This window comes from Pelophylax lessonae (genome assembly GCF_965119305.1).
Source record: "Pelophylax lessonae genome assembly, chromosome: 3".
In the NCBI taxonomy this organism is placed as follows: domain Eukaryota; kingdom Metazoa; phylum Chordata; class Amphibia; order Anura; family Ranidae; genus Pelophylax; species Pelophylax lessonae.
In genome coordinates, this window is record NC_138770.1 from 118912483 (window position 1) to 118923729 (window position 11247).

At 48.1% G+C, this 11247-nt stretch overlaps 1 protein-coding gene across 1 annotated transcript in view; it reads right to left on the reverse strand.

The window, feature by feature from the left end:
* UBXN2A (UBX domain protein 2A) overlaps nt 1-10579 on the reverse strand; it is a 41300-nt gene extending 30721 nt beyond the window's left edge. The window contains exon 1 of the mRNA XM_082251756.1: nt 10468-10579. The gene's annotated coding sequence lies outside the window, so the exon portion shown is untranslated. The remainder of the gene's footprint in view (nt 1-10467) is intronic.
* Between the last annotated feature and the right edge of the window lie 668 nt (nt 10580-11247).

Genomic DNA, 11247 nt, shown 5'->3' on the forward strand with positions numbered 1-11247 from the left:
TGTGCAACTGTGGGGCAGAGATGCCACAGCAGCTTATGTTTGGCAGTGCACAGTGACAGGAGAGCTCAGGTGGGTTTGGACTAGGATCTCAACATGCCTGAGCTCATCCTTACTAAAAGCACAGTCTGATTGGCTAAAACACCCCTTAAAGTGGCTCTAAAGCCTAAACATGTTTTACCTTAAAGTTTTGCTCGTTTGGTTGTACTTCTCCAGTGGATCACAGGAGTGCAGTTTGTTCTGCACTCCTGTAACCTGTTTTCAGCAGACATCGGGCTGAAGCCCGCTGTCGGCTGACGTCACAGAGCCGGTCCAGGCTTCGGCAAGATCGCAATGATGAAATCAGAATCCGCCACATGCCTGGACCAGCACCCAGCTGAGAGCCTGACGCTCCTGCCCCCTCCACAGACCAGCAATACAGTGAGCGAGGGGGGGGGGGGCAGACCAGAGAGCTGTGAGAACCGAGAGATCAGCGGTGTTTGATCGCTCGGTTATCAGTATTATAGTCAGTGGGGGACCGATGCTGCATCCACCTAAGTATACTGTAAATATGCATTTAAAAAAATAGGAAAAAAAAAAAAGGCCATACTTCTCTTTGAATGTATTCCTTGCATTAAGGTAAAAAAAATGTTAAGCCATCAGCATCCCCCCACCCCCCTCACCCTTTTACTTGCCTGAGCCCTCATTCAATCCAGCGCTGTGTACATCTGCATCTCTTCTCTTCCCTCACTTCTGGGTCTCACTGGCTTTATGGGGCATCGCGAGCGAGTCCCACTGTCTGTGTCAATGAACCCAGCAATGAGCACACACGAGTGCCCCAATGGGAAGCGGCTTCCCCCCGGGGCCAATGAACAGAGAGGAGGGGCCAGAAGTGTCATTGAGGTACTTGAGAAGAGGAGGTTCGCCTCCGCTCTGTGCAATTCCATTGCACGGAGCAGGTAAATATAGACATGATTGTTATTTGTTTTTTTTTTTTTTTTAAATACCATTACAATTGCTTTAAGACACTTGGACAGTTCTTTATAATATCCTCTAATATGCATAAATATAATAAATAGATATCCTCTTAAGATGGCTTTTTTAAAAAGTATATTTCAATTTTCCAATAGTATTGCACTAAATTCTCAGTTTAAATCAGCTAAATACATTCTAGGTGCAATAATACAGAAGGCATCTAAAAACCAACAGTTCATTTTTGTTCTAAAGCAACCTCGGTGAGTAGAAAAACCCGCCTCCTGCCAGCAACTGCAATGGGAACCTTGCTCTAGTGCTCCTTGAGCAGCGTGCAGTAGCAGCTTATCCAATGGAAGGAGCATTCTTTCCACTCACCGCCAATAAAAGGAGCATTCTTCCCACTAACCCTCAATGGAAAGAGCATTTTTCCCAATGACCCACAATGTAAGTAGCATTCTTCCTATTGACCACCAATGTAACAGGACATTCCTTTTACTGACCAGCAAGGTAAGGGGGCTCTTCTCCCACTGATCACCAGTGTAGAGTAGCTAATAAAACAGTGAGCTGTAGATACAGTATGATCATGTTAGCAGGGGTTCCACAAGACCTCAACATTATTTCAAGGTTCCCTCCACAATGAAAAGGATGAGAAAGGCTGGTCGAATGGCACTGGGTATACTTACCCTGAAAGAGTTACAAAGCTTCCAGATGGCAAAGTTAATCATATGACAATTCAGTGTAGGTGACAGACTGGAAGAAAATGCTGAGTGAGGACATGAGTCACCCAGATTACAACAGGATCCAGTGACAGCCCATCTATATATACACACATACATACACACACACACACATACAGAGGAATATACACAGGTAGCACTCAGATTTTAGTATCCTACCACAAGACTCTGCCATACAAACTCACAGTTCTCATATAATTTCTGATCACTGTGTTCAGAATAGGATTTCATTTCTACTCCCCACAGATATATGTGCATTTTCTGTATAGCAGAGGAATACTGATCATCCCCGCCAGCAGTCGTTCTGTCCGAGGAAAGGCCGTCTGTCAGCCTCTTGCTGCAATATAGCAATGTGGAAGAATAGGTCTTCCTAAAATTCCCCAAATCTAGAACTGTTACCAAATAAGGGTGGATGTTCTCTTTACTATGGACTAATTCCAATGTACATTCCAATACAAAACAACAAAATGCTAAAATCTCTGCCATCTAACACCAGATGGGGAAACAAAAAAACATTCTTTGCACAGACAATTAAAGCTGAATTCCAGCCTTTCCTGCAGTCTTGCACAGTTGGACAGGCTCCTCTCCTCTACTGAGATTTCTTATTCTGATTTTACTGCACACTGTGAGCTTCTTACAATGTGTATTAGAAGCTGCAGATGGAGCCTGCCTCCTTTCTTGGCTGGAGGACATTCAGCCTTATCTAGCACTTCCCTCCCAAGTTCTACAGTCCTTCCATATATTGGATTTTAGTTCCTTGAATCATGGAGATTTAGCATCACATGAAGGCCCCAGCTTCTGTTTTTAGGAAGCTTCATACAGCACCATGGAAAACTGTTACGCAAATATAGTGCGACCATAAAAACTGCAAAACCCACCAACTGTATTTTCTAGGGCCTCTGCTTTAAGATAAAAAAATATTGTTTTGGGGTTCTAACTAATTTTCTAGCAAAAAAAACCTGCAGATGATTTTTACATGTAAACAAAAAGTGCCAGAAAATGCCTGGTCTTTAACTGGTTAAAATAGCGTTTTTGGTGCTCAGATACAGTAAAGATCCACTTCAAATGTATTACCATTTTTAATTTAACTTTTTTTTTTTTTTCTTTAAAATTATAGGATTGGGGTTAAAGTGTTTGGTTTGTTACCCCAACATTTCATATTCCTGGTATGTGCCTGCTGTACCATGTACTTGTATGAAAAAATTGGATTTTTGTCTTACCGTAAAATCCTTTTCTCTGATGTTCGTTGACGGACACAGCTCCAGAATCTTCTTAATCATTGGGTTATGCTGCCCCCTACAGGTGTAGGACACTAGGCTGAAAAAAAACTTTACCACGCCTATGGGGCAGTCCCAGGTGATATACTCCCACACTCGGCTCTAGGCTTTAGGTTTTACAAGCAGTGTCAGAAGAAAAATAACCCAACTCAATAGAGGGGTGGGAAAAGGATTTTACGGTAAGACAAAAATTAAATTTTCTCTTTCATTCACTGACACAGCTCCAGAATCTTCCTAACCTTTGGGAAGGCCCAAAGCAGTGTTAAACATGAGGGGTGGGAGAAACACAGCAGAAAAAAAAAATCCCTAAAAGGCTAAACCTAGCCAACCAGGTAACATGGAGCTCAACTGAAAACAATACACCCTCAAAGAGGACCAGGTTCTCTCAAATAGCGGCCTGCAAAACCTTGCGGCCAAAAGCAGCATCCTCAGATTCCAGTACATCATAACATTTTGTAAAGGTGTGACCAGACGAGGAGGTGGCCGGCTTGCAAACCTGTATCACTGACGCCTGATGTTCCCCCAGACAAATCTTATCGCCCGAAATTCCAGTATATTGATCAGTCTCCTCCAGAGTCCAGACCCTTTGAGCACATCCGTGCCCAAAATGACTCCCCATCTGGAAAGGCTGGCACCGTGGAGACCATCGTCCAGTACAGGGGGAAGGAAGGATTTGTCTTGTCGAAGCGCCGGAGTGCAAAGCCAGCATATCATGGATCCCCTCGTATCCCGGCTCGACAGGATCAGGATTGTCTAGAGACTGTGGATTTTTTTTCCACTAGGCAAGAATCTCTCTTTGCAGAGGTCTCGAGTGCAACTGTGCAAACGGAACCGCCTCGAAGGTAGACACCATTAGGCACAGCACCCGCATGCAAGTCCTGAAAGATGACTGACTGCTGGACAACAGGAGCCATATCACATCCTGCAGCTTTTGGAGGAGTTTTATCCCCTGGGTGAAACACCCTAGCTGAAACCGAGTCCAGAGTCAGACCCAGAAAGCCCCATTTGGACGGAACCAGAGTTTATTTTTGAAAGTTCAAATTCCAACCAAACTCCTGCAGAGTCCGTACAGTAATTTCCAGGTTGTCCTTTAAAGCAGTCGTAGACTCTGCTCGTAGAAGAAGAGCGTCCAGGTACCCTGTACCGCGTTCCCCCGCTGCCGCTACAATGCCAACACTTTTGTAAATACCCGAGGAGCTGAGGTGAGACCAAAGGGTAATGCCATGAATGGATAATGCTCCTCACCTACGGCAAAGAGGAGGAAACGCTGAAGACCGACATATATTGGAATATGAAGGTAAGCGTCCTTTGATGTGGGGATGCCACTACCTTTCGAATGGACTCCATTTGGAACTTCTGTATCTGCACAAAGCGGTTCAAAGCCCTGAGGTCTAGGATTGAATATACCTTGCCTTCCTTCCTGGGAACTGTAAACAGGTTTGACTAGAAACCTTGAAAACCTTCAGATTTTGGAACCGGAACAATCACCCCTTGTAGTAGAAAGTAGGGCTGAACGATAGAAGATGGGCTATCGACTATCGTGCAGCAGGGGTGGGCGATATTCGCATCGCCGAGGATGCAATATTAATTAGGCAGGGAGAAGTCGGCGGGGGAGGACTCACAGTTCAGCGGCAGGTAGAAGTCGGCAGGGGGAGGACTCACAGTTCAGCGCCAGGGAGAAGTCGGCGGGGGGAGGACTCACAGTTCAACGCCAGCGGTGAGCAGCTCGCCGTGAGTAGCAGCACAGCTAACCAATCACGCATGCCTGCACACCTGATTGGTTCGCTCTGTGCCGCTACTCACGGCGTGATTGGTTCGCTGTGCCGCCGGTCAAGAGAACTAGCTGCAGGGCGGCAGACTCCACTGAACGTGTGGGCTGGAGTCTGGACGGATGATTGTCGAGTCAGGCTGAGGCTGTGTTCTTCTACCGGCTCCTCTCCTACCACCACTGCGAGTCCCGACTGAGAGCGACTGTGCCTAATCCAGATTGTCATCCACAGTACACCGACTCTCACTGAGTGTCAATAGTGCTGCCTGATAAATATATACCATTATTAACCCTGGCCAGCCCTGGCTGTATCTGACTGCAATTATAATAAGAAGAAGGCTGTGCTGCTGCCTGCATTGCAATACTCCATGTCCATGATTTCCATCCCAGCATCCCTACAGTAACATTAACCCTGACTGTCCCAGTGCAGTATAACACAGAAGAAGGCTGCTGCAATACTCATCCCATCCCTACAGTAACATTAACCCTGGCTGTCCCAGACGGTAATTGTTGACTTTAGCCTGGATTGACGGCTCTCTCAATATCGCAATATATATCGTTGGAAAAAAAATATTGCAATGTACTTTTTTCCCAATATCGTGCAGCCCTAGTAGAAAGTCTTGCACTTCCCAGAAGAGACCCCTCAGGCGGTCTGGGGACAAACGCAGGTTGAAAAGAAAAAACCTCAATGGAGGATAAGACCAAAACTTGATCTTGTAGCTGGACCAAATCAGCTCGTGGACGCCCCCCCCCCCCGTCTTGAATCAGGGAGGTCCATAGGTCCGGAAAGAAGCAAAGACGTCCCCCCACCTCAGATACGGGTGAGGGAGCCCCTTCAGGCAGAAGAGGGCTTATCTGCAGGTCTGGAAGAATCTGCTTTTGGCTTACCAGACCAGGTCCTCTTGGAACCTCCGAGTAGGTCCTGACAGACTTGGATCCTTTGTCTTGAGATCCTGAGAAACAAAAAAGGCCGCATATGAGCCAAGGAAAAAAAAAAAAAAAAAAAAGGACCCACATCTGCGACAAGACTCCTTGCCCCTGGCAGCCTGTGGAAGAAGAGTACTCGTCCCCCCTGTGAGACCCCTAATGATATCATCCATATTATGCACCGAAGGACCACTGCTGTCAGGGACAGCTTAGAAACGAAGGGAGCCGCATCCAGAGAGGCATCACAAACTGTAACCTCTGGACTGCCAGCTCCGCAAGAGCGGGGGGGAAGCCGTTCCCCCTCCAGATCCTGGCGCAAAAGCTTTGCCCACTCCGTTAAAGTCTGGGACACCAAAGCTATGGTGAACACTAGCCTAAGGACCGAACTGGCCACAGTAAATATGTAGCGGGCAACGTCTTGGCTCTCCTGTCAAAGAGGGTCTTCAAAAGCCGGAGACACCTCCACCGGATTAGAGTAGATTTATTCAGCCTGGAACCTGGGAATCCACCCCAGGTGGAACTGTCCACTTTTTTAATAGAGACTCTTCAAAAGGGATACTGTCTAGTGAAATGCTTAGGCACCGACCTATTGCGTTTAGGTCACTGACTTGCAACAATTTTGTCAAAATAGGCGGGAAAAGGGAATACCTTTGCCGCTTTTGGGGAGCTGCGGGTACCAAAGGGGACCGGCGCCTCCGAAGCAGCAGTAGCTGCATTCTCCATTTTTTAAGTTGCCCTCACCGATACAATCAGTGCATCCACCAGCGCCGTCTCATGCGCGGCTGCAGTAGAAGAGAAATCATCCTCACTAACACAGCACTTGAAGTGTGTGGACGCAGACCCAATAGGGTCTCTACGCACTAAGCTCACCCCAAATCAAGGGAGACCACCGACTGCGATCCCCCAAGAGGACGCCGGCCAAGGGTCCACAAACGGACCACCTATGAGAACCCACAAAAGACCTGGGTGTCGCCTTAAGAGCCCGCCACAGATAACATAATAGAACATAGCCCCCCTTAAAGGTGGGCAACCCGCTGTGACGCGGACGCGCAGGGAGGGTACCCCTGCTCACACAAGAAAGGCGGCAAGACTGTCACTAAAAATGAAGCGCCCCCACGGTGCCACTTGGGTCAAGGGAGGTGCGAAGCTGATCATATGGCCCAGCAGGCCGCAAGTCGTGCCCTAAATTTTTGTGGGGGCCCAGCCGCAAATAGCACAGATCCTCAGTCCGGCAGATGCCCGGGGGGGGGGGGGGGGGTTTGGGGCTTCAGCTAGACCCACTGAGGCCGTCCCAACAGCATCGCCCAAGTTGGCCACATGGCCGAGTAGGCCGCGGCCTAAATTTTAACCCCGAGGACATCCCTGCCCCAGTCACCAAACCTAAGGATGGCAGGGAACCCTGCTCAACCCCCGCCCCCCCCCCCCCCCGTTGCACCCCAGGAAAAAAATGATCAGAAGCCCAGTCAGCTTCAGCAGCTCGGCCAGCAGCAACTACAGCCAACCTTCCATAGGAGCATGTGGCAAAGCATGTTCACAACCGCACCCCGGGGGGGCGAAAGACCCACAGTGACCATTTAGAAGGGCGGGGGCAAGAGGCCTGGGTGTCCAAACATCCCAGGGAGGGGCCCACGTCCACCCCAAAAGACAACTTGGGGAGAGGAGGGACACTACTTAACACACCATGGAACCGAGTGGGTACCGCTCCGGGCAGACCACCGCACCATCGGAATGGGGGTGCTGCAGGCCAAGAGGCACACTGCAACTCAGTCCGGGACCAGGTCATATGCACCCCCGCAAGACGTTTAACTCGCAGGCCAGCCCCCGTCCAATGGGGCTAAGTCGCAGTCGACCTAGCGTGGAGCTGAGGCCTGCGCGCTGGCCAGGTGGGGAGACCTTAAGAATCTAGACTATCCGGTCCGTCGCCCAGTCCAGCAGTTGATTGTAGTTCTCACAGGAACAGAATATAATAAAAAAGGAAAAAATTTCCATTAAAAAAAAGGAAAAAATGCCAGGACCAGAGATCCCAGCAAGGAACTAGGTCCTTACTCCTGACTAGACAGAAAACTGAATGCCTAGAGCAGAGTGTGGGAGTATATTCTCTAGGACTGCCCCATAGACGTGGTAAAGCTTTTTCCTGCCTAGTGTTCTACTCCTGTAGGGGGCAGCATAACCCAAGGATTAAGAAGATTCTGGAGCTGTGTCCAGCAATCAACGAAAGAGAAAGTATCCTGTTCTCTTTGTATTGCTTGCTTTATGTGAAATCCCTGGTGTTCCAGCTCAGTGTACTGTTGCTTCTTCTTCGCCCAGCTTCTATGCAGCTGAGAATAGAGGGAATGTGATCACATAAAAAAGGGGGGTGGGGGTATTGATAGCTTTTTTTTTTTAACATCTGTTTTGCCTTTCATCTCTATTTTATACTGAATGGGATATTTTATAAAATGATCGTTTACAATTACTTTAAGTTCCTCTTTTACAACAAAGCTGTCAGGCAAAGTATGTGTAGCTGTGTGGCAACCTGTTAGGGTAAAATTACAGAGCACATACCACAACTATGTGATACTTCCTAGCACTGACTCATCAACTTCACCAGAAGAGAAGTGTTCTCTGTCATGCTGTGTCATTGCAGAGGTATTGAAGGATTCCTGGAATTATTCACAATAATTCATAAAGCAACCAAACCATGTATTAACATGTCTGCAAAGTAAGCAATATCATACAAAAGGAAAACAAAGCACAATGTATCCACAGAATACCTTTTTTGCTCCCCCTCCCTCTGATCAACATGCAATACAAATTATTTAATCTATTTTTAACCATTTCACGCCTGGCCTATAGACAAATGATGGCCAAGTGGTGGCTTTGTGATCCTGAGTGGACGTCATACGACATCCTCTCAGGAAGCGCCAACTGCGCAGCTATTGGTACATGTAGAGGCGTGATCTGTCACCGGCCGTGTCCAAGGGACACAGCCAATGACTGATCAGTGTACCGCCTTGCAGGTCACATGATAGTTGTACACAATGGGTGGCTTCCTTTAATGTGTACAATTGTGTTGCTAAAAATTCAATTTCTTCATTTTCCAAAAAATTATGAAAAAAAAAACTCTTTGCCATTACTACCTTAGACTATCCAATGTCCACAACACAGCAGCCAGTGAGGAAGAGGAATGGACACAACACAGCAGCCAGTGAGGAAGAGGAATGGACACAACACAGCAGCCAGTGAGGAAGAAGAATGGACACAACACAGCAGCCAGTGAGGAAGAGGAATGGACACAACACAGCAGCCAGTGAGGAAGAGGAATGGACACAACACAGCAGCCAGTGAGGAAGAGGAATGGACACAACACAGCAGCCAGTGAGGAAGAGGAATGGACACAACACAGCAGCCAGTGAGGAAGAGGAATGGACACAACACAGCAGCCAGTGAGGAAGAGGAATGGACACAACACAGCAGCCAGTGAGGAAGGAGAATGGACACAACACAGCAGCCAGTGAGGAAGGAGAATGGACACAAAACAGCAGCCAGTGAGGAAGAAGAAGAATGGACACAACACAGCAGCCAGTGAGGAAGAAGAAGAATGGACACAACACAGCAGCCAGTGAGGAAGAAGAAGAATGGACACAACACAGCAGCCAGTGAGGAAGAAGAAGAATGGACACAACACAGCAGCCAGTGAGGAAGAAGACGAATGGACACAACACAGCAGCCAGTGAGGAAGAAGAAGAATGGACACAACACAGCAGCCAGTGAGGAAGAAGAAGAATGGACACAACACAGCAGCCAGTGAGGAAGAAGAAGAATGGACACAACACAGCAGCCAGTGAGGAAGAAGAAGAATGGACACAACACAGCAGCCAGTGAGGAAGAAGAAGAATGGACACAACACAGCAGCCAGTGAGGAAGAAGAAGAATGGACACAACACAGCAGCCAGTGAGGAAGAAGAAGAATGGACACAACACAGCAGCCAGTGAGGAAGAAGAAGAATGGACACAACACAGCAGCCAGTGAGGAAGAAGAAGAATGGACACAACACAGCAGCCAGTGAGGAAGAGGAATGGACACAACACAGCAGCCAGTGAGGAAGAGGAATGGACACAACACAGCAGCCAGTGAGGAAGAGGAATGGACACAACACAGCAGCCAGTGAGGAAGAAGAATGGACACAACACAGCAGCCAGTGAGGAAGAAGAATGGACACAACACAGCAGCCAGTGAGGAAGAAGAATGGACACAACACAGCAGCCAGTGAGGAAGAGGAATGGACACAACACAGCAGCCAGTGAGGAAGAGGAATGGACACAACACAGCAGCCAGTGAGGAAGAGGAATGGACACAACACAGCAGCCAGTGAGGAAGAGGAATGGACACAACACAGCAGCCAGTGAGGAAGAGGAATGGACACAACACAGCAGCCAGTGAGGAAGAGGAATGGACACAACACAGCAGCCAGTGAGGAAGAGGAATGGACACAACACAGCAGCCAGTGAGGAAGAGGAATGGACACAACACAGCAGTCAGTGAGGAAGAGGAATGGACACAACACAGCAGCCAGTGAGGAAGAAGAATGGACACAAAACAGCAGCCACTGAGGAAGAAGAATGGACACAACACAGCAGCCAGTCAGGAAGAATGAACACAACACAGCAGCCAGTAACAGACAGGTCCTCTTTATTGCTACACACAGCCAGGTCAGACTAGAAAGAGCCAGATCAGGGCACACGTGAGGTCACCCCGCCCTGATCCCCGGGAACCCTCTGGTGTCGCTCACTCCCCTACACAGAACGGTATATCGCCACCACTCACCATCGTCACCGCCGCCGCTGCTCCCGATAGAACCCCATCCTCATGTCATCACACTCCCCCTATTGCCGGAAGTGACCGCAAACATGCCTGACGTAACTTCAGGTATGCAACCCTTCACGCCTGTGTTCGCGAGACCTTGTGCACTAGACGCCTAAGCCGCCATCTTTGTTAAGGGAAATAAATTCCCTAAATATGTTTGGTGTTGGAGAACTAGTAGCAAAATAGGGTTTTACTAGTCTGTGGTCGATTGTGGGGTGGATGTTTTTTTTTTAAAAGTCTGTTATAGAATTGTTTTAATGATACATGGGCAGCAGGAGACCTCTGATTGCTCACACTGTCTCCCATTCTGGAGTGTTCTTCCACCCACCACTAATGCTGGAGTATTCCTCCTCCCACTGATCACTGTTACTAGGGTGTTATTCACACTAACTACTGATACTCCTGCTTTCCACCAATGTCAGAGTATTCTTCCTCCCATTGACCGCCATGCCAGGGCATTCCTCCTCCCACTGACCACAATAATGATATATTCTTCCTCCCATAGACCAGAGTATTCTTCCTTTCAATTACTACAGATGCGGTAGTATTCTTCCTCCCACTGACTACAGATGCCAGGGTATTCTTCCTCCCATTGACCACCATGCCAGAATCTATTCCTCCTCCCACCGACCACAATCCTGGGATATTCTTCCTCCCTCTGACCCCAATGCAGGGGGTATTCTTCCACAGTTCACCAATGTCTGAGTATTCTTCCTCCTATTGACTACAATTCCAGGGCAT